The sequence below is a fragment of the Macaca mulatta genome, chromosome 6, assembly GCF_049350105.2.
Source record: "Macaca mulatta isolate MMU2019108-1 chromosome 6, T2T-MMU8v2.0, whole genome shotgun sequence".
NCBI classification, from domain to species: Eukaryota; Metazoa; Chordata; class Mammalia; order Primates; family Cercopithecidae; genus Macaca; species Macaca mulatta.
This window is the reverse complement of record NC_133411.1, coordinates 94,996,265-95,018,763: the sequence shown is the minus strand read 5'-3', so window position 1 is coordinate 95,018,763 and position 22,499 is coordinate 94,996,265.

Below are 22,499 nucleotides of genomic sequence, written 5' to 3'. Positions count from 1 at the left end.
TCCCTGGCCAGAACTTCCAATACTACGTTGAACAGGAGTGCTGAGAGAGGGCATCCTTGTCTTGTGCTAGTTTTCAAGGGGAATGCTTCCAGCTTTTGCCCATTCAGTATGATGTTGGCTTGGGTTTGTCACACATGGCTCTTTTATTTTGAGGTACATTTGTTCAATACCTAGTTTATTGAGCTTTTAACATGAAGGGATGTTGAATTTTATCAAAGGCCTTTCCTGTGTCTATTGAGATAATCATGTGGTTTTTGTCTTTAGTTCTGTTTATGTGATGAATTACATTTATTGATTTGCTTATGTTGAACCAACCTTGCATCCCAGGGATGAAGCCAACTTGATCATGGTGGATAAGCTTTTTGAGGTGCTGCTGGGTTTGGTTTGCCAGTATTTTATTGAGGATTTTGCATCAATATTCCTCAAGGATATTGGCCTGAAGTTTTCTTTTGTTTTTGTATCTCTGCCAGGTTTTGGTATCAGGATGATGCTGGCCTCTTAGAATGAGTTAGGGAGGAGTCCCTCCTTTTCAGTTTTTTAGACTAGTTTCAGTGGAAATGGTACCCACTCTTCTTTGTAACTCTGGTAGAATTCAGCTGTGTATCTGTCTGGTCTTGGGTTTTTTTTTTTTTTTTTTTTTTTGGTTGGTAGGCTATTTATTACTGCCTCAACTTTAGAACTTGTTATTTGTCTATTCAGGGATTCAGTTTCTTCCTGGTTCAGTCTTGGGAGGGTGTATGTGTATAGGAATTTATTCATTTCTTCCAGATTTTCTAGTTTATGTGCATAGAGGTGTTTATAGTATTCTCCGATGGTTGGTTGTATTTCTGTGGAGTCAGTGGTGATAACCCCTTATCATTTCCGATTGTGTTTATTTGATTCTTCTCTGTTTTCCTATTAGTCTAGCTAGTGGTATGTCTGTTTTATTAATTTTTCAAAAAACCAGCTCCTGGATTTGTTGATTTTGTTGAAGGGTTTTTCATGTCTCTCTCTCTTTCAGTTCAGCTATGATATTGGTTATTTCTTGTCTTTTGCTAGCTCAGGGGTTTGTTGGCTCTTGGTTCTCTAGCTCTTTCAGTTGAGATGTTTGGTTGTTAACTTGAGATCTTTCTAGCTTTTTGATGTGGGCATTTAGTACTATAAATTTCCCTCTTAACACTGCTTTATCTGTGTCCTTGAGATTCTGGTATGTTGTCTCTTTATTATGATTAGTTTCAAGGAACTTCTTTGTTTCTGCCTTAATTTCATTATTTACCCAAGAGTCATTCAGGAGCAGGTTGTTTAATTTCCATGTAGTTGTGTGGTTTTGAGTGAATTTCTTAATCTTGAATTTTAATTTGATTTTGCTGTGGTCTGAGAGACTATTTGATATTATTTCAGTTTTTTTTTTTTTTTACATTTGTTGAGGAGTATTTTACTTCCAATGATCTGATCAATTTTAGAGTAAGTGCCATATGGCTATGAGAAGAAGTATATTCCGTTGTTTCTGAATGGAGAGTTCTGTAGATGTCTTTCAGGTCCACTTGATCCAGAGCTGAGTTCAGGTCCTGAATATCTTTGTTAATTTTCTGTCTCAGTGATCTAATATTGACAGAGGGGTGCTGAAGTCTCCCATTATTCTTGTGTAGGATTCTAAGTCTTTTAGTAGGTCTCTAAGAATTTGCTTTGTGAATCTGCCTACTCCTATATTGGATACGTATATATTTAGAGTAGTTAGCTCTTCTTGTTGAATTGAACTCTTTATCATTATGTAATGCCGGTCATGGTATTTTTGATATTTGTTGGTTTAAAGTCTGTTCTGTTAGAAACTAGGTTTGCAACCCCTGTTTTTTTCTGTTTTCCACTTGCTTGGTAAATTTTTCTCCATCCCTTTATTTTGAGCCTATGTGTGTCTTTGGATGTGAGATGGGTCTCTTAAAGACAGCATACTGATGGGTCTTGGCTCTTTATCAGGTTTGCCATTCTGTATCTTTTAATTGTGGAATTTAGCCCATTTTACATTTAGGGTCAGTATTGTTATGTGTGAATTTGATCCTGTCATCATGATGCTAGCTGGTTATTTTGCAGACCTGTTTATGCGATTGCTTGTATTGTCACTGGTCTGGGTACTCCAATGTATTTTTGCAGTGGCTGGTAGTGGTTTTTCCTTTCCATATTTAGTGCTTCCTACAAGAGCTCTTGCAAGGCAGGCCCAGTGGTGATGAATTCTCTCAGCATTTGCTTTCCTGAAAAGGATCTTACTTCTCCTTCACTTAAGAAGCTTAGTTTGACTGGATATGAAATTCTGTGTTGGAAATTCTTTCCTTTAAGAATGTTGTGATGGGCAGTCCACCATGAGGCGAGCCACTGCCCATTCCCAAAAAAAAATAAAAATAAAAAAAGATGTTGAGTATTGTCCCCCAGTCTCTTCTGACTTGTAGGGTTTCCACTGAGAAGTCTGCTGTTAGTCTGAGGGATTTTCTTTTGTAGGTGACCTGACTCTTCTCTCTGGCTGTCCTTAACAATTTTTCATTCATTTCAACCTTGGAGAATCTGATGATTATGCGTGTTGGGTTTGATCTTCTCGTGGAGTATCTTCCCGGGGTTTTCTGTATTTCCTGACTTTGAATGTTGGCCTGTCTTGATAGGTTGGAGAAGTTCTCCTGGATGGTATCCTAAAGTATGTTTTCCAACTTGGTTCCATTCTCCATTCTCCCATCTCTTTCAGGTACCCCAATCAGTTTTAGGTTTGGTCTATTTACGTAATCCCATATTTCTCGGAGGTTTTTGCATTCCTTTTCATTCCATTTTCTCTATTCTTGTCTGCCTGTCTTATTTCAAAAAGATAGTCTTCAAGCTCTGAGATTCTTTCCTCTGCTTGATCTATTCTGCTATTGATACTTGTGATTGCATTGTGAAGTTCTCGTGTTGTGTCTTTTAGCTCCATCAGGTTGGTTATGTTCCTCTCTAAACTAGTTGCTCTGGCTTTCAGCTCCTGTATTGTTTTATCATGAGTCTTAGTTTCTTTGCATTGGGTTACAACATGCTCCTTTAGCTCAGCAAAGTTTGTTAGTACCCACCTCCTGAAGCCTACTGCTTCTTTCAGTTCAGTCATCTCAGCCTCAGCCTAATTCTGTGCCCTTGCTGGAGAGGTGTTGTGGTCATTTGGAGGAGAAGAGACACTTTGGCTTTTTGAGTTTTCAGCATTTTTGCATTGATTCTTTCTCATCTTTATGGGTTTATTTACCTTTGATATTTGAGGTTACTGACCTTTGAATGGCGTTTCTGTGGGTTCTTTTCTGTTGATGTTGATGTTGTTGTTGGTTTCTGTTTGTTTTTCTTTTAACAATCAAGCTACTCTTCCATAGGGCTGCTGTGGTTTGCTGGGAGTCTGTTCCAATCATAGTTGCCTCTGTTTTTCCCATTCCCAGAGGTACTACCAGTGAAGGCTGCCAGATAGCAAAGATGGCAGCCTGCTCCTTCCTCTGGAAGCTCTGTCCCAGGGGGCACTGAGCTGTTGCCAGCCTGAACACACCTGTAGGAGGTGGTTGGAGAGCCTTGCTGGGAGGTTTCACCTAGTCAGCAGGAATGAGATCAGGGATCCACCCAAAGAAGCCATCTTGGCTGCCCTTTGGTACAACAGGTACACTGCATTGAAGGGACCCTTCCTCTTCCTGACCATTTGTATTCTCCATAGGCAGCAGGCTGGAATGGCTGAGTCTACCAAACCACATAGATGGCAGCTTCCCTTCTCCCTGGGAGCTTTGTCCCAGGGAGAGATCAGAGCTCTGTCTATAGAACTCTTGCTGGAGTGGCTGAAGCCCCCACAGGGAGGTATTGCCCAGTGAGGAGGAATGGATTGGGGTCCCACTTAAAGAAGCAGTCTTGCCACGATCTGGCAAGGCAACTATGCTCTGCTGTGGGGGACACTTTCTTGTCCAGACCACCTATATTCTTCAAAGCTGGCAGGATGAAATGATTAAGTCTACCAATCCACAGAGATGGCAGCTGCCCCTCTCCCTGGGGAACTTGATCCCAACTCCAGCAGGCTTCAGCCTGATGCTGTAGGCTGGCTGGAATTCTAAGGGGTCTCAACCCACAAGCCACTGTGGACGTAGGGCCCACAGAATGATGCCGTTTGGCTCCCTGGACTCAGCCTTCTTCCTAGGGCCATGCATGGATGTATCTCTTGCCCAGAGCACAGGCTGGAATATGCAAAATTTTGGGTTCTCTGTGTGTGCCTGGGTGGCCACTCTGCTGACTCCATTTAACTCCATGTAACAGACCCAAGGCCCTGGTGGCATGGGCTCATGAGGGGATCTCCTGATCTTCTAGTTGCAAAGATCTGTGGGAGAAGTGAGGTTTCCTGCGTGGGGTCAAATAATCACTCATGCTTCTTTTCGCTGGGGGTAAGGGTTCCCTTGGCTCCGTACCACTCCTGGCTGGGCCATCATCCAACGCTGCTTCTCTTTGCTCTCCTTGGGTCGAGCTGTTTGCCTCATCAGTCCCAATATGAGAACCCAGGTATCTCAGTTGAAGGTGCTGAATTCACTTGTTTCTTTCATTCCTCTCTTTGAGTGCTGAAGACCACAGCTGCTTCCAATCGCCTATCTTGGTTTCTCCTCTGCTGCTTATTTGTTTCTTCATGTTATCTGTCTTATTTGTGAGACCAGGGACCACATCTATCTTCTTCACCTTGGAATTCCCAGATGTTTATTGCAGCACTATTCACAATAGCAGAGACTTGGAATCAACCCAAATGTCCATCAGTGACAGACTGGATTAAGAAAATGTGGCACATATACACCATGGAATACTATGCAGCCATAAAAAAGGATGAGTTTGTGTCCTTTGTAGGGACATGGATGCAGCTGGAAACCATCATTCTTAGCAAACTATCACAAGAACAGAAAACCAAACACCGCATGTTCTCACTCATAGGTGGGAACTGAACAATGAGATCACTTGGACTCAGGAAGGGGAACATCACACACCGGGGCCTATCATGGGGAGGGGGTAGGGGGGAGGGATTGCATTGGGAGTTGTACCTGATGTAAATGACGAGTTGATGGTGCAGCACACCAACATGGCACAAGTATACATATGTAACAAACCTGCACGTTATGCACATGTACCCTACAACTTAAAGTATAATAATAATAAATAAATTATAAAAAATAAAATAAAATAAAATAATAATCAGCTCTTAAATGATGTTTGCCCCTTGTGTGACACTGTTCTCTGTACCTTACAGATGATAACACATTGCTATTGCTACAGGTATTATTGCTATGAGATAGGCACAATTCTAAACTGCATTTATGGCTGAGAAAACCTAGGCACTGAGTTAGGTCACTAAGGCCCTTGCCTAAGCCAGTAAGTGTCAAAGTCAAACTTCGGCACCCATCAGAATCACCTGGGGTCCTTGTTAAGTCAGAGGTTACTGGTCCCTCACCTTGGCATTTCTATTTTAGTCGATCAAAAGAGAGTTCTGAGAATTTTTTTTCTTCTAACTAGTTCCCAAAAGATGCTGATGCTGCTGATCTAAGGACCACTCTTTGAGACCCAATGCAATAGAGTTTACAGAGTATTTTCCACATTAGCTGTATTAATACATCCCCGTAATCAATTATTATGCCCATTTTATAGATGAGGAAACTGAAGCTTAGAGAAGTTAATTAGCTTTCCCATGGCCAGAGTGGGAATGCATAGGAAAGCTGCTTGGACCCAAGTCTCCTGGCTCTAAGTCAAGTTCTCTTAGCACTGCCCTAAGAGGTCTTTATACGGTACTGAATTTTTCAGAATGCTACTCCAATAGATAAATTGTGAAGTCTTTGTGAATTTGGCAGATAAACAAAGCAACCTCCTGGGAACAAAAGAACTTACATCTTCTATTCTGTTTCAACTTAATTAATTTGAGTGATGAAGATGGTTTCTAGACAAGCTGACATGATTGAAATTTATTTGTATTATAATTTAGACATGCCATAAATGTGATTCAATAACTTTCCCTTGTGTTTAATACTATTTTAGTCATATGATAGCATTGCAAGTGAAGTTTATCTAGCTAATACTACTATTAAAGAACCTTTCTTGCAAAACACAAGGAGAAATTCAGGAGTATTTATTGAGAATGTACAGTATCTTAATATTTATCACTTAATTTTCTAATTAACAAAACACTTGTTCTAAAAGGAGTTTTTAAAAACATCTCTAACAAATGAGACAATTTTCATTAAAATTTCTGAAGAAGTACTTGAATTTTTTCTTAGCTAGCAATTCTATACACCATACACAATTTACAGTATCTTAATATTTATCACTTAATTTTCTAATTAACAAAACACTTGTTCTAAAAGCGTTTTTGAAAAACATCTAACAAGTGAGACAATTTTCACTAAAATTTCTGAAGAAGTATTTGAATTTTTTCTTTCTTAGCTAGCAATTCTACACACCAGAGACTTAAAGCTACAAAACTTTGTTTTCCTTAGGTTCTTTCTGGCATTAGTATTCTGACGCCATATTCTTATGACAGAGACTAATAAGAAGAGAAAATGGCACACCCTGAATCTATTTTAGTGATGAAGATAGGAGTGGGAAATGGGAAAAACCTACCTTGTTCTCATTACTACCATGCTAAAACTGTCATCAATTATAATCACTCACTGTATTCCTAACTGTTGGTAACTTCTCTTCAACACAAACTCAGTCTCCTTTAATTCAGTTTGTACGTGAAATATATATGGAAATATATTGATAGTGCTTACATTGATGGCATTTTCTTCACTTACAAAAGCATGTGTTGAAAAGAAGTGATGTCAGTACATAATAGCAAAGTTTCTGTAAGATGGTTATTTCTGTTTTATTACCCATCATCTTATGGCAAAGTAAAAAATGTTTCAAGCATTTACCTTGACCCATATTTTATTGTCATAGTTATCTATGCAGCACATTTCTCTTATCTTTGCCCAGTGTGCAAAAACATCAGTACTCTTCCCCCTACTTTTACCCATGGCCTTATGTCCACTTTTGTTCAGTTTGACTTGACTTATTTGTTTCTTCTGTAGTTTACTAGCTTTTCTTCTCTCTCTTTCTTCTCCCTCTCTTTCTCTCTTTCTTTTTTCAACAAATAATTATTGGGTCCATGATAGTCTAGATTCAGAACACTTAAAGTCATGCTAGAGAAGAAAACATGAATGAATTAAAAAGTCCCATGGTTCAAGATGATACATTATATGATGAAGAAGCAAGAAAAAAGTCCACAGAAAGTGCAATAAGCATTTGATTGGGGTAGACATCCCTGCAGGCTTGAAGTTTTTAGGATGGCTGCATAAAAACATTTCAGGTATCTATTGCTACATACTAACCACCCCAAAATACAGTAACTTAAAACCATAAATTCATATTATTTGTCTTAATCCTACCATCCGAGTTGAGCTCAGCTGTCTTCTGCTTCACTGGTTGTCTGCTGGTGTTGGAATGGCCATGATGACTTCTTCATTAGTATGTCTGGCACCTCCTCTAACTGACTGAAACAGGTGGCAGCTGGCTGGGCTTCTCTCTCACGACAAAATCTCCTCAGTAGAGTAGCATGACCTCTGCATGGTAGTTCAAGACTCCATGAGAGAGCATTTCAAGAGGACATAAGCCACAATGTGCAAGTACTTATCAAGATTTCACTTGTATTACCCTTGCTCATGTCCCATTGGCCAAAGCAAGTCAGTGTGGGAGGTATGACACTGGGGGGCATGACTCATTGGGGGCCATCAATCCATAAAAGCATTTTGAGGGTCTGACCCACATGTAGGGTAAGAGGAAAGAAGTCACATATGGAGGATTTCAGCTTGAGTGACTGGAAAACTTGTGGGATTATTCATTAGGAGAGAAAAAGTTACATGTGGGAGCTAATTTTAGATGTTAAGTTTGAGACGATGAAAAGGTCTACTAAGTAGAGAAAATATATTAGAACATGAATGTAAGCTGAGGGCTGAAGTACTAAACTTTGGAGTCATATGTAGAAAATAAATAGTTAAAGCCACGTGACTGAGTGTGTTCTGAGAAATATAGAAATTCTACCAACAAACTTTGAGCTATGTTTATAGTTAGAAGTTGGGAGGAGGAAGAGAGCCCAAATAGGAGACACAGATACCACACATTCCTCTCATATTTTGTGATACTGTTAGAATTTCTATATTTCTAGGTGAATTTGGCTCTGATTTATCTGTGGGTAGGATTTAATTGAGAAATCAGTTTTATTTTAGCAACTTCTACTGTGGAACACTTCTAGTGCCTTGAGTTACTGACTTTTAAATGTGTATTTATTAATAACAGCTAATATCTCTGAGACTTTCTCATGGTTCTCAAAGGGTAGAATCATAGTATGAAAACTAAAGTTAATAACATTACTTGGCAGAATTGTTTCACTTTGTTTACTAATCTCTCTGCATGTTGTTCTGCTTCTGGAAACATCAATGAAATTGTGCCAAAGCTTGGTTTCAATGATGAGTCGATTTTCTTCTTGTGAAATGGACTTAATGTTAAGGCTGGATCAATCCAAGCACAGGAAATTAAAAGTTAAGTGCAGAAATATTTCCTTGGTATCCACTAACAAAGTAAAGTCAATTTTCAAAGGTAATTCATAGTTTTCTCTGAACCCATTGCACACGTAAGTGTGAGCTGCAGATTGAGGAGCTGCTTTCACAAATTCTTTGAGGAGGTGTCAGGAAGTTTTGTATTTAAAAACTTGTGTGAGCACTGTCTTGTTTTACTGAGCTACTCATATGGCCCTTACATAGGTCTTCTAGTTACATGACCTGCCCAATTCAGTGTGACATTCAGGCCCAAACTACTGTGGGCAGGCCATGAGGACCTTTTACACTTCAGCCAGAGAGGATAGGGTAAATCACAGAAACCATTTGGAATATATTATTTTTACTCAATCCTTTGCTTTTAGAGAAAAATGTGGAGGTTAAGAATTCAGTTCAAACTGAAATTAAATATGTATTGAATTGTTCCATGGCATCACTGATTTTTCCCTTTCTCTTTCACTTTTAAATCATTCTGTGACTATTGTATGGAAAACACCTATACATACTTGCTTATCTGCAAGAATATAATGGCCGTGATGTAAAATGTGGTTATAATGTTATATGTACTGTTTAACAATTTTATTAAGTATGTTACTTGGTTCCCTCCACTTTAGAAAATTTTAAGGGTGATACAGGTATGTGTTATATAGGCAATGTCTTCATTAATGTGCTAGCTACATTGTGACTAAATAAAAAGAGACAATGTTTATTGAGTGCCTGTTATGTCCTGAGTGCTTTACATGTAGGATTTCATTTGATCTTCACTACATCCTTATAAGTTGGGTATAAATAATAATCTGCAAATTATTATCCTTAATTTGCAAATTAGGAAACTGAGACACAGAGACTTTATGTAGCCTGTCCAAGGTAACATAGCTAGTAAGAAGCAGAACAGGATTTAAACATGCATCTCTGAACTTACAATCAGAACTTTTAACTACTGTCCAGGCACCAGAAGTTTTATGATATTTCTCTTATTGTGTTCCAATTCCTTTATTTTCTACCTTTTAAAATCTTGACTTGCAAAACTGAAGACAATTCGGCCAGTGGAGTACGGGGCATTCACTATATTTCCTTGCTATTCTCTCACTATATGATAAGGGGCCACATCTGTAATCAGGTAGTCATTAGTAATAATGAATGCATAGCATGTCAGTACTGTTGTTTGAAGTGAATTTCACATGTTAACTCATTTAATTCTCATAACATCCCTATAAGATAGGCATTATTATCTCCCTTTGCAGATGAGAAAAGAACACAGATAAATCAAGCAACAAGCCCAAGATCACCCAGCTGTTATATTAAGTAGCATAGTCAGGGTTCAAATCCAGGCAGTTTAACTCCAGAGTTCATGTGTTTAACCACTCCAGATACTGCCTCTTTAGTTTCAATTTGTTTTCTTAAAAGCTACATCTCCTTTACAGAACAATTTGATAACAAATTCAAAATTAGTTTAGTTTATATAAAGACTAAGATCTATTTCATTCCTCTAGCCTCATTTTCTTTTAAAAGTTTGGATGATTTATTTATTTTTTATTTTTATTTATTTATTTACTTTTGAGATGGAGTCTCACTCTGTCACGCAGGTTGGAATGCAGTGGCGTGATCTTGGTTCACTGCAACCTCCATTGCAATTCTCCTGCTGCAGCCTCCCTAGTAGCTGAGATTACAGGTGTGTGCCACCATGCCCAGCTAATTTTTTTGTATTTTTGGTAGACATGGGGTGTCATCATGTTGGCCAGGCCAGTCTTGAACTCCTGACCTCAAAGGATCCGCCCGCCTCGGCCTCCCGAAGTGCTGGGATTATAGGCATGAGCCATTGCGTCTGGCTCTGCTTGGATGATTTAGATTGGGATGATAAAGTTATTCATTGTATTAAATAACTTTGTGCTTTCTCTTACCCGTCATGAAATCTTCTTTCTTATTAGGTGCCTATTTATCAACTGTATACTGGGTAAAAATATGTGAGTCCTTACTTGCTATAGGCACAGAATAATATTTGAATTTAGCTTAAATATTTATATAAAATCCACTCCTGAATCCATTTAAACAATTCTAAAATTAGGATAGTCCATGTGTCTTCTGCCTTACAAGCATAGAAATATTGTTTTCCCTTGATCTGTGCATATCATTCTGTACTAGTGGGTTGCTGTAAGGACCAAAAGAAGCTTTCCTCATAAAACTTCTGTGCTCACAAAAGAGCTTATTGATGTCATATGGGCAGCTCTTTAAACACACACACACACACACACACACACACACACACACACACACACACACACCACTTAAAACTGGATTTTAGAAAGCAAATAGTTTATTGACTGTTATTCTAGAAAAACAATTCCCAAAATGATTTTTGGGAATAATCTAGAAATTCGACCAGGAGGTCCTTTCTGCAAAGCTATGGTGACACAGTTGAAATGAAGAAAATGTCCATGAAATAAGTCTGGACTACTCTGTATTGATGGTGTCTACCCAGCAAAAGTTCCAATGCCTGAAGCCCAGAGTCAGAGGATGGGTAAGCCTGGGAATGCCGTCTGTCTATGAGACATGGTAAACACTAACATTTTAAAAGGAATCTTAGTCAATGGAACCAGAGTGATATAACAAAGTTTTACTTACCCTGATGACCTCCTGTGGCAAACAGAATTTATTGATGATTGAACATGATTGCTATCATACTGAATGTTCCCTTTAATGTGAAAATGCAAAGGAAATAAAGTGGGTTGCCTAACAAGTAACATGAAGTTTATACTTACGATGCTGTACTATTGGATCATCTACTCCTTCCTGTTTATTATGTTACTTAGATTTGGAAATCTTTCAGTTTTTGAAATTAATCCTTATAATGCTATTTTATGGTCAGCAAAATGGAGACCCACATGTAAAAATTCATCTTAAAGTCACTGAAATATTCTTTAAATCTATACAGTTTGAAAATATAGCTGAATATGATAATATCACTTAGGGTATTTGTTTATGATTATACAATTTCCTCCAGTCTTTATTTACTTATATATTTATTGTTTGTTTGTTTGCTTTTCCTGCCTGCAAACCCTCCCGTCTTTAAATAAATTGGAACTTCCAATGAACTTTTTACATGAAAATAACTTTCACTGAGTACTTCTTTGATTTTAGCATTCTAAATGACTTTCATTTAAAAAGTATTCGGAATTAAGTATATAGAAAAACTGATAGTACATACATAGTGACTACATATACCATTTTAATAATTTTCAGCATGCAAAAGTAATTATATGTATTATACTGGTAGATTTATTTCCTCATTGTAAGAAGAGTCCTAATACAGACAGCTTTAATTTGTCATAACCTTGAGAATTCTTTGGGATTTATGTTATACATGAACTAATGATTAACTAAATATACTCTAGTCATAGTCTTTCATTCAGTGAACACAGAGTTTAGGAAACATTCTATGTAGGAATATGAATCATAAAGCAGGAAGATTTTTTTGCTAGCTACTTGTATCCCCATAGTGATAGTAGGTATTAAGCTGAAGCTAGAAGGAGATTCCATACTTTCATATGGTCTTCAAATAATTTTAAACCAACTAAATTCTTTTCAGGCTTGAATTTCATGTGTTCCAATAACCCTAGGCTTTTTTTGAATCTTATTATCACAGGATATGTGATTTTAGAAATGTTTTTATTTAAGTCATAAAATAAAATGTACCCCTGCTATAGCATGGATATTTCATGACTTTGGATTTAACATGAGCCAGTCTTCTCTCAGCTAAAACCATTGTTAGGATGGGGTTCTTGCAGAATCACAAAAGGTGAGAGCTATATTTTATACAAAATTTGTTACTCTTTCTAGAGGAAATGGTTTGCTATTTCTTAGTGAATTTCAGCAGAGTAGGATCTATTAGATCCCATTAACTCAAATTTAGTGATTAGTGATAAACTGGCAGATTATTAATAGACTTGAATTGTAGGTTGTACCTGTACTAAAAAATAAATTCAAGGTTACTTGGAGATTTGATACATACAAGTTCAGTTTTATTCTGAGTTAATAACTCAATTCTTCATTTAAGTTGGTAAGCATGTCAGTTTGGTGTATACGTAATCTTTTTTTATTAGATTTATTGCAATATTCTATCAATACTGATTAATTCATTTTACTAGAATGACCCCAAAGGGTTGGAATAAAACTGAAGGTAAATATATTCATTCATTAATCTACTCTCTCAATAATTCATTCATTCATTTATTTATAAACAAACATTCTCTGCCTTCCTAGTATGTGTTAAGCCCTGTACTAGTCTCTAAAATACATTAGTCGGTAAAAAAAATAGAAAATACATAAAAAACTAAATAAAACATGTATGATTCTTGCTCTTATGAAGCTTCAGACAAGTGGAGGAGCCAGGCATTAATCATATCATCATACTCATGAAAAAATAATTATAAACAGATATGTTTTTATGGAAAGTAATTTGCTACTCAGTATAATAGAGCAACCAGGCTTTGTCTGGGGGTGAGGTGGGGGTGCTAGGGAAGGCTCTGCAAAAGGTTGAGTAGGGTGACATATGAAGGAATTTTCCATTTGTAGAAGAAAAGGCATTTGCAACTGCCCCAGGTGAGAGGAAGATGCTGAGGGGAGAAATGGAAATAAAGCAAAAGTTGAAGTTGTTTGGGAAAGAAGCGCAAGATTAATCAAGGGCCAAACCACTCAAGGATTTTTAGTCTGTTTATCTACCTTGGTCTTTATCCTAAGAGAAAGTGGCAATTATGGAAATAATCTTGAGAAAAAAAGGTTTAATGGTGGTCCTCATAAAACTATGTCCATGTCCTAACTCTTGGAACCTGTGAATGTAATCTCATTTGGAAAAAGGGCCTTTTAGACATAATTAAGTGAAGGATCTTGTGATGGAGTTATCCTGTATTATCCCAGTGGCCCCTAAATCCAATGACATGTCCTTCTAAGAGACAAAAGAGAAGGACCCCAAAAGAGAGGGCCATGTGAAGATGGAGGTGGAGATGGGAGTGAGCAGCTACAGTCAAGGAATGATGACAGCAATCAGAGAACGGGAGAGGCAAGGAACAGATTGCCTCCTAGAGCCTCTGAAAGAAACACTATCCTGCAGACACCTTGATTTCAGACTCTGGCCTCCAGAACAATAAGAAAATAAATTCTGGTTGTTTTAAGTCACAGAGTTTGTGGTAATTTGTTATAGCAGCCATGAGAAACGAATGAGAGCCTGCGACCCAGTCAGCCTTATGTTGTCAGGGGTCTTTCAGCTGCAGCATGTGGAGACCTGATCCATGTCAAGTCAGAGAGGACTGGGAGGGGCCAGGGAGTAGATTTTTCACTTTATTTGAGACAAGAGCTTGGTAACTTGCTTGGACTAGAGGGATGATAGTGGAAATAGATTGAAGAACTAGTTAGGAAAGTTGAGAGGACTTGGTGATGGACTATTTGCCCAGGTAAGGGAGACAGGTAAATGTCAGTTTTAAGATTCAACTTTTCTTATTTTTGGCAGAAAAGTTGGCATTGTATTCATTCAAGGAGTATTTATTATCTTTCTACTATGGGTCTGGTACCGTCCTAAGTTCTGGTGACAGTGGCAAATAAAACAGACAGGGTCATGCCCTTTCAGAGATTATAGTAAGGCAAGAAATGAGGACAAATTGTGATTTGTGGATGCGTATATGCAACCAAATAGAAAAAGTTAGTAATAATAACATTGGCTTAGTTTACACTGGAACCAGGGTAGTCATCACATCACACTTATGCCATACATAGCTGACCAGGAGGATGTCATGAGACAAAGAATATAATGTAATGTAATGGCTTTTTAAAAAGGTAATCCCCAACACAATCTTCTTATGTTTGGATGAAATGAGAACATTTATAGTAAGATGTCATGGTAATACTCTTATATCTAAACAAAATACCAATAATTGTGTTTTTCCTCTGTTTAAATGAGAGGATTATACAAACCAATTCCCTGAGGTCCCTTTTAGCTTAAAAACAAAAAACCAAAAAACCCCAACTCTTTATTTTTTTTTTGCTACATGTTATTCTTTTTTTTACTATAAGTTCATTGTCAAGATCTGATCTTTAGGAAGAATTTAAGTGTAATTGAAGGATAAGCAACAGTTTATAAATAGATCTTAATTTAAAGAAGGTGTGAATATTCATGTTTTTCATAAGTGGTTCTTAGATAAGAATTAAAATTTTTCCTCCTGAAATATTGTAATGCCATGAGCTGGGGATTCCAATGTTTTTCTGGTCTTTACTATTGATTTTGTGTATTCTTTTTGCTCTTTTAGCATTTTGAAGAAAGAGAGGAAGGTGAACATTGAATTGTAATTTGTAGGGATCTAAGTCTAGTTTCAGGTGTCCTCTCTCATGACTTCCTTTCTTAAATCTCATTCGATCAATTCCTGACTGGATAGCTTTCAATTGGCTCTTTAACTTGAGCCAAATTAGAAAGTGGTGCTGACTTGGCCACATTCTATGGGATTTTCCTAAACAGTGGCAGGACTTGCATGTAGGTATCCACTTTGTGAAGTGTGTGAGGTTCTGACACTGGAGGAGTCCACAGGAGGTAGAGGGGAGCTCACCACTGGAGAAGGCTGATGACCTTAGATGTGAATCCTGCTCTACTACTCACACATTACCATCTGACTAATCTGTAAAATACATATTTTATAAACTCACTTTAAGGGTTAGTAAATCTATTCATAAAGTATCACAGTTCTTATACTGTAGTAGGGATTTAATGAATGGTATCAATTACTATAGTTATTGCAAAAGTGTTAGGAAAAGTCATCTGACATCTCTGTAAAACAGTTGCCACTGTATAGCCACTTCAATTAAACGCTCTGGATTGAGACTGGGTAGCTCAGTTCATTTGAGGATATAGACTGTAGCTGCTCCAAAGGAGAATGTGAAAAACTCAAGAGAATACAAAAAGGTGAAGATCTTCAGTATTTTCAAATAGCCTAACTTGGCTCCATTCAAATATGCTTAGGGAATGGAAAATCATATTGTGTTTAGAATAGCGCGTTACTAAAACATCTGTATCCCATCATACATATCTGTTAACTTTACAATGCTTATTTCAAATCTAGTTTCATTGTGATTTCCTATATAAGGGAAAAATATATTCTCCCAAGCTGTTGACTTCCTAGATGTTCCTTGGGTGCTTCTGAAAGCTGCATTTGATGCTTTCCTTTCATAAGAGTATGATTTAATAAAGTATTATTTACTTAGCTAATGACTAAACACTAACTTAGCACAACTGAAGAAATACCTTACCAGATTTCTCCAGAAAGACCATGTAGGTCAGTAAAGATCCATTTATTTTAAACTATGTTTGAAAAACACCTAGTTTCATATGTTCTCACATTTTATCTGAGAAGTGCACAGTGTTTATTTGTAAAGTGGAAATGAATTTTAATATTGCACCTCTTACTGCTGTGGGGTTTAGAGTTGACTTCATATCATTAAATGCATGGATGAATTAGTGTATTTATTTGCATGTATGATATATCTGTATTTCAAAGCAAACATTTCAAAGGATCACTAAAATATGTATGTAAAGTTTGTATTTGCCTCCTAGTAATGTTCATAGAGGGTATGCACTACACAGATCTGGTTTTATAAGAAAAAATTGGACTGTTTGGAACTCCATTACTCAATTTTCATGGGCATATAGTAGGCAGACTTATATATGCAAATTTTGCAAATGTTTATGACATAATTTTAAAATCTGACAGTAAATAGGTAAGATCAAATTCTACCCACAGGTGACTTAATATTGGTCAAAACAGTGGTTTTGCTCTTCTACATTTATAATACACAACCAAGACACACAGGGCCAAGCATAGTTTGTGAGACAGTTGCACACATTTCATTTTAAAATATGGGTGTCTTACAGTAAATAACTTGAAACTGAAGACACATTGGAAATAGTGCCAGGGGGTGGTATGCCATTTTAGTTATCCATAAATGGAACTCCTTTAATTATGCACAACATGGTCTCATATTTTTTACACTCTTTTCCCTAGATTTTAGTTCTTATTTTTAATTTTATCACAAATAGATTTTAATCAGATTTAAACATATACGAGAGCCTCATTTCACTTTGATGCATGTGTAGCTGATTCCCATGGAAGTTAATGGGGGTTATGAATGTATGCAGAAGGGAGAGTACAACCATAGCCTCCAAAACAAATTTAGAACAATTTAAAATGCCCTGGAGTAATAAAGAGCTAGTTTGAGGGGTCAAAAAGAGGGTAAATACATGTTTTAAAGATGATTTTCATAAAAACTCTTGTGGCTTTTTTGAAGCCCAAGGGAGGGATAGATGGGTGTGAACAGAAAAAAAGAATAACCTAACAATTATGCCTAGGGTAAAAGTGTAAATTACAGTTTACCTTGGCAGAAAGCATGTGCACGGTAACATTTTTTAATGAGTGCTATTTGTAGTTCTAAGAGCTGTGTAATCATTGTTTACTCCTTAGAATGCCCTTGTGAGGTGTGTGTTACCTACCAATCAGCCTCATGTGACAATGACATGGAGACACATTTATCATTCAGTTTTCAGGAACTAATATTTTAAGTGATCTACCAAGCTACCATCAATATGCCCTGTGCAAATGAGGAAACCTCAAATTAAGGGGGGTTAGGAATTTTTCTCAAATACTTGAGAGGCAGCATTTGGGTTGGATTTGGTGAGGAATCATTCTCTTGCAGTATCTAAGAGCCATGCAGCACATTTGTTGCCATATATCATGCCTGCCTCCCCATTTTTCCACCTCATTCCATTCTTTCCCACAGTCAGAGTTATTATTAGTTATCAAGGTGCTAGGAAAATACATGCTTAGAACCAAAGTCTTGAATGCTATCTAAATGTTGGCCATCTTACCCTCTCCTTAAAAACCATTAACAAATATTAACTCAACTGGTGAAACCAAATAAAAATATTTATCCCTACTCCTCTGAGGCACTATAACAAAAGTAACCTAATGCCAACACCAGTTGGGTGATATAATATGCCAACTATGTGACTTGGCATTATGTACTTCAATAAAAACCACAGAAGTAAAATCACAACACCTGGCTTCTAATTCAGTGCTTCTCAACTCCGGCTGCCTAGTAGAAATATCTGGTGAGCTTTCAAAACATACAGATGCCAGAGATACCCTCTTTCCCCAAAAGTCTAATTTACTTTTTTTGGGGGGAGGATCAGGCATCAGTATTTTCACAAACTTTTCAGATGAGTCCACTGTTCTACTTTCCACTTTAAAATTTCTAATTTCTGTGAATTCCTTTTAAGAACTCAAACTCTCTTAAGCTTCTATTCTTGCATCTCTGAAATTGGGATAATATATACCTAGCCTGTTTGTCTCACACCATCTTGAAAATCAAATGGAGTGTTGATTTTAAAACCTGTGAAAACTATGACATGATGACAAACTTGAGATATACTTGTGATGGTCGGGTTAGCTTTCTTATAATTTAAAAGAGTAAAGTTTGAAGAAAACTTCTTGGGAAGAAATCTCCAGTTTTCCTTGATTTTCCACAGTGGTTTTTTGATACAACTTCAGTCTATTTTAACTCAAGTATATATTGTGCACTTGTGCAGGATGTATGTTAATGAGTATTTGCCAACTCAATGGTTAGAATAGATAGTAGAAAGTGATGTGTGTGTGTGTGTGTGTGTGTGTGTGTGTGTGTGTGTGTGTGTATAAAAGTTTGTCCATGTAGATATCTGGGAAAACTCTAGATAGATTTAAAGAATGGATAGTGAGAAACAGCTATAAAGAGGTGATTGGCCAAAACATATCATGGTTTATTCATTCACCCAAGAAATACTTTTCTGAGGGTATGCCAGGTCTTCTGCCAATACATAGAAATAGATTACATTGTCAGTGTCCTCAAAGAATCTCCATAGACAATTTATAATGACAGACAAATAAGCCAATGCTTATAATACAGAGACATGCAGGCTGCAGTTAAAGGTCTTTCAGTATCATGAAGAAGTTTGTAGGAGAGAAGTGAAGAGCCCAGGAGTGTGGTCAGTTAAGGCTTACAAGAAGGTATAAAGTGTGAATGAACTGAGTCTTGAAGGACACCTGGAAAGAGGTCAGACTGAAGAAGGAGTGGGTCTTCCAGGCAAGAAAAAAAAAAAAAAAAAGAAGTGCTAGAAAAGCAATGACAGAATGTGGCCCGTTCAGGAAAGCATATGAAGCACATGTGACAGTACATTTGTGAATTGCTAGTGGATGAGGGAGGAGAGAGGTAGCCAGTGGCCAAACACAAACGGACTTATAATTTATTCTGAAGGCCATGAAGATACATTTTATTTTATATAGGGGAGTAGCAGATTGGCTTGATTTTGGTAAATTCAATCCCGTAACCATAGTGGAAGAAAGAGGATGGACTAGGTGAGAGACTCAACAGCTCACCACTAGTGTAGTGTAGGCCAAAAATGAGAAAAGACTAAACAAAGACAGTGGCAGAAAGGAGTTATTGACTATTTGGAGCCATTTAGGAGAGTTGAATCAATAAAATTAAGTGACAGATTAATAATAATCACATTAAACTTTTTCTAAATAAAGCCAACACATGGAAAACAGGATGTTAGAATGGGACTGTGATGGGCTGAATAATGGCCCCCAAGATATCTATGTTCCAATTCCTGGAACCTGTGAATGTATGACCTTATATGATAAAAGGGACTTTGCAAATGTGATACATTAATTATCCTGAGATGGAGACAGGACCCTGGATTATCTGGTGCATCCAGTGTAATCATAAATGTCCTTATAAGAGAGAAACAAGAGGATCGGAGTATTTGGTAGTTGTGACAATGGAAACAAGAAGTTGAATTGATTTGAGGAAAGGATCCAAGCTAAGGAATGTGAGTGGCTTCCAGAAGCTGAAAAAGGTAAAAGGTAGGAAGACAGATTCTACCTTTATTCAAAGCCACCAGAAAGAAAACACCCTTACCAATATTGTGTCATTTTCTTCTAGCATCAGTAGTGACATGTCATTCTCATTCATATTTATTTTAAACTTCTATTCTTTCATACTGGAAGTTTTTACAAAACCATCTTGAAATCTTGGTGTTCAGAAATTTTGGAAGGAATGTCCAGTTGTAGGTCTTTTTAAAATTCATTCTGCTTATCACTTTGTGGTACATTTGATCTAGAGATGACCCTTCTCCACCTCTGGATATTTTCTTCTACTTGTTTTTTGATTATTTCTCTTCCTTTCTTTAAAAAATCATTTTCAGACTTAGTTGTATGAATATTAGACCTCCTAGAGTAACTGTCTGTTAAGTTTTTCTTATATTTATCATCTATTTTTCTATTGTACTTTTTGTGATATATTCTCAACTTGGTTCTGTTTTTTTTAAATTAAATTCTTTATTTCAAGTATTATATTGTAAATTTCCAATACCTCTTTATTTTTCTTCTCATCTTTTCCACAGTTGCATGTTTTTGTTTTATACATGTATAATCTCAATCTCCCTGAAGTTTTTTTTTTTTAATCTTTTTTTTCTGTTTACTACATATTGTTTTGTTCCAGATTGGTGTGCAGGAGGTTTATTAGGAAGTATCCTTGGGATCAACACCCGAGGAAGCAAAGAGAAGAAAAGGATTCAGAACTGAGCAGAGGAAAAAGTTGAGCTGCAATGCAATCTCAATGGAGCTTTCATCCAAGTTTTGGGGAATTGTGAAGCAGGTTCGCTGTGCTCTGATTACCAACTTTTCTAAGTCTGGTGCAAGAGAACATACTCATGTGCAGAAAGTTACATGAAGCAAGTTTGTTACCTACAGATAGGCAGCGAGGGGCAACAGAAGCCTAGGATTCATTATGAGTTGGTCCCCCAAGGCTCAAAAAGCTACTTGGGGTGCATGGAGATCCCCTGCACCCCCACTTGCATCACAGCTCAGGGACCCTGGGAAGCAGCCTACCCTAGGTCTCAGGGCCACATGATCACTGGGCTAAAGTGTTGGAGGTAATCCTGTTCTAGTGGGAGATTGAGACAGAGCCCAGGCTGTTCTGGCCAGCTTCTCTCCACACCCATCTCAGGATGCTGCATTTCCAGCACATTCTATAGTTATTCTTAAGCAGGAAATAGGGGAGAAGAGAGTCAATCTACAGTCACTTAGAGAACTATCATGCAGGGATGACTCTTCAGTGTTTCTCCACATTGGGATAAGGAGGCCAGAACTTTATATATCCATGTTTATCAGTCACTGGATATGGTAGCCATCGGAAAGGAGTATGATCTTGGGTGAGGTGACTGTCTTCCGCCAATGCTTCCCTTATGCCTTTCTGGGGGCAGCTCTCCCAGCAACTGAAGAATAAATAATTTGTTTCTGAAGAGGGATCTGTGTGGTTCATCTCAGCATTCATCACATCTCTGCTTTTTGCTTTTTAAGGCTTGTTAGATTCTACTTGTTCCGTTTTTTCTCTCTTTGATGCTGTCATTTTTTTCTTCAAATGTTTGGCGAGTTTACATGTATTTTCATTTACATGTATGCCTGAAGGTCTAGGGAGTTAATATGACTAACTCCCTATCTGTTTCCCCTAATAAGGCTCTTCCCTGAGTAGAGGGACTAGCAGAGCTCTCTGTGTGTGGTTGGGCACACAGACTGGCAGGACTCACTTTCAGATGCTCAGTCAGGGAAATATCTGGCATTCCCAAATGCCAGAATGTGGACAGCCTTATTTCGGGGTGCTACTATCTCTGTTAGTTATCCCAGATGATTTTAACATCTCTTTGGAAGTTAATTATCTGATTTAAATATGGAATGTGGGGCAAAGGTTAATTCTGTATGCCACATCAATCTGTGTGGAAGTGACAGGAATGGGGTTCCTGAACAAAGAACTGTCCATATTCCAATATTGCCCAAACTTGTTTGCCATAAAAATCACATGGCACTCTTGCTAAAAATCCAACTTCCTGGGTCATATGGCCAGACTCACTGAACAAGAGTCTTCAGGGATAAGTTCAGAGATTCTCTCTGTTTAACAAGAACTCCAGGTTAATTTTATGATCAGCTGAGGTTTGTAACACTGCCTGTGGACAGTCTTTCAATCAGTCACCTTCCTTATCTGTCCCCAATCTTTGTACCTGTTCCTTTGGAGTCTCTCTGTGGCTTCACAGCCAGGAACAGTGCTTTTCTTTCTGTTAGAGCTTTTTCCTATGTTTGTTTGAAATGGAGGCTCCCACTTTTGTTTGACTATTAATATGATAGTTTCTACCTGCTGCTCATGTTACAGAAAGTCATCAGGCCCTCTGGTCTTCCTGTTCTCAGAACAGTTATAAATTTATTTCCTTTTGTACTTCTTTTTCAATGAGATGAGTTTTTAGTAAAGAGGGAAGGTAAACACGTGCACTCAAAATACCCTCTTGAATCAAACCTCGATAATCACACTTTGGAAAAATCTCCTGAGCTAGGGTATTGCTAATGTGCAATATAACAGATTGGATATGAGGATAAGGGAGGTAGGGCAGCCTTGGATAGTCCTCAACTCTCTGGCTTTAGAAATTGGGCAATTTTTTATTTTATTTTTTTATTATACTTTAAGTTCTAGGGTACATGTGCACCAGGTTTGTTACATATGTATACATGTGCCAAGTTGGTGTGCTGCACCCATTAACTCGTCATTTACATTAGGTATATCTCCTAATGCTATCCCTCCTGCCTCCACCAACGCCATGACAGGCTCTGGTGTGTGATGTTCCCCACCCTGTGTCCAAGTGTTCTCATTGTTCAATTCCCATCTATGAGTGAGAACATGCAGTGTTTGGTTTTCTGTCCTTGTGATAGTTTGCTCAGAATGATGGTTTCCAGCTTCATCCATGTCCCTACAAAGGACATGAACTCATCCTCTTTTATGGCTGCATAGCATTCCATGGTGTATATGTGCCGCATTTTC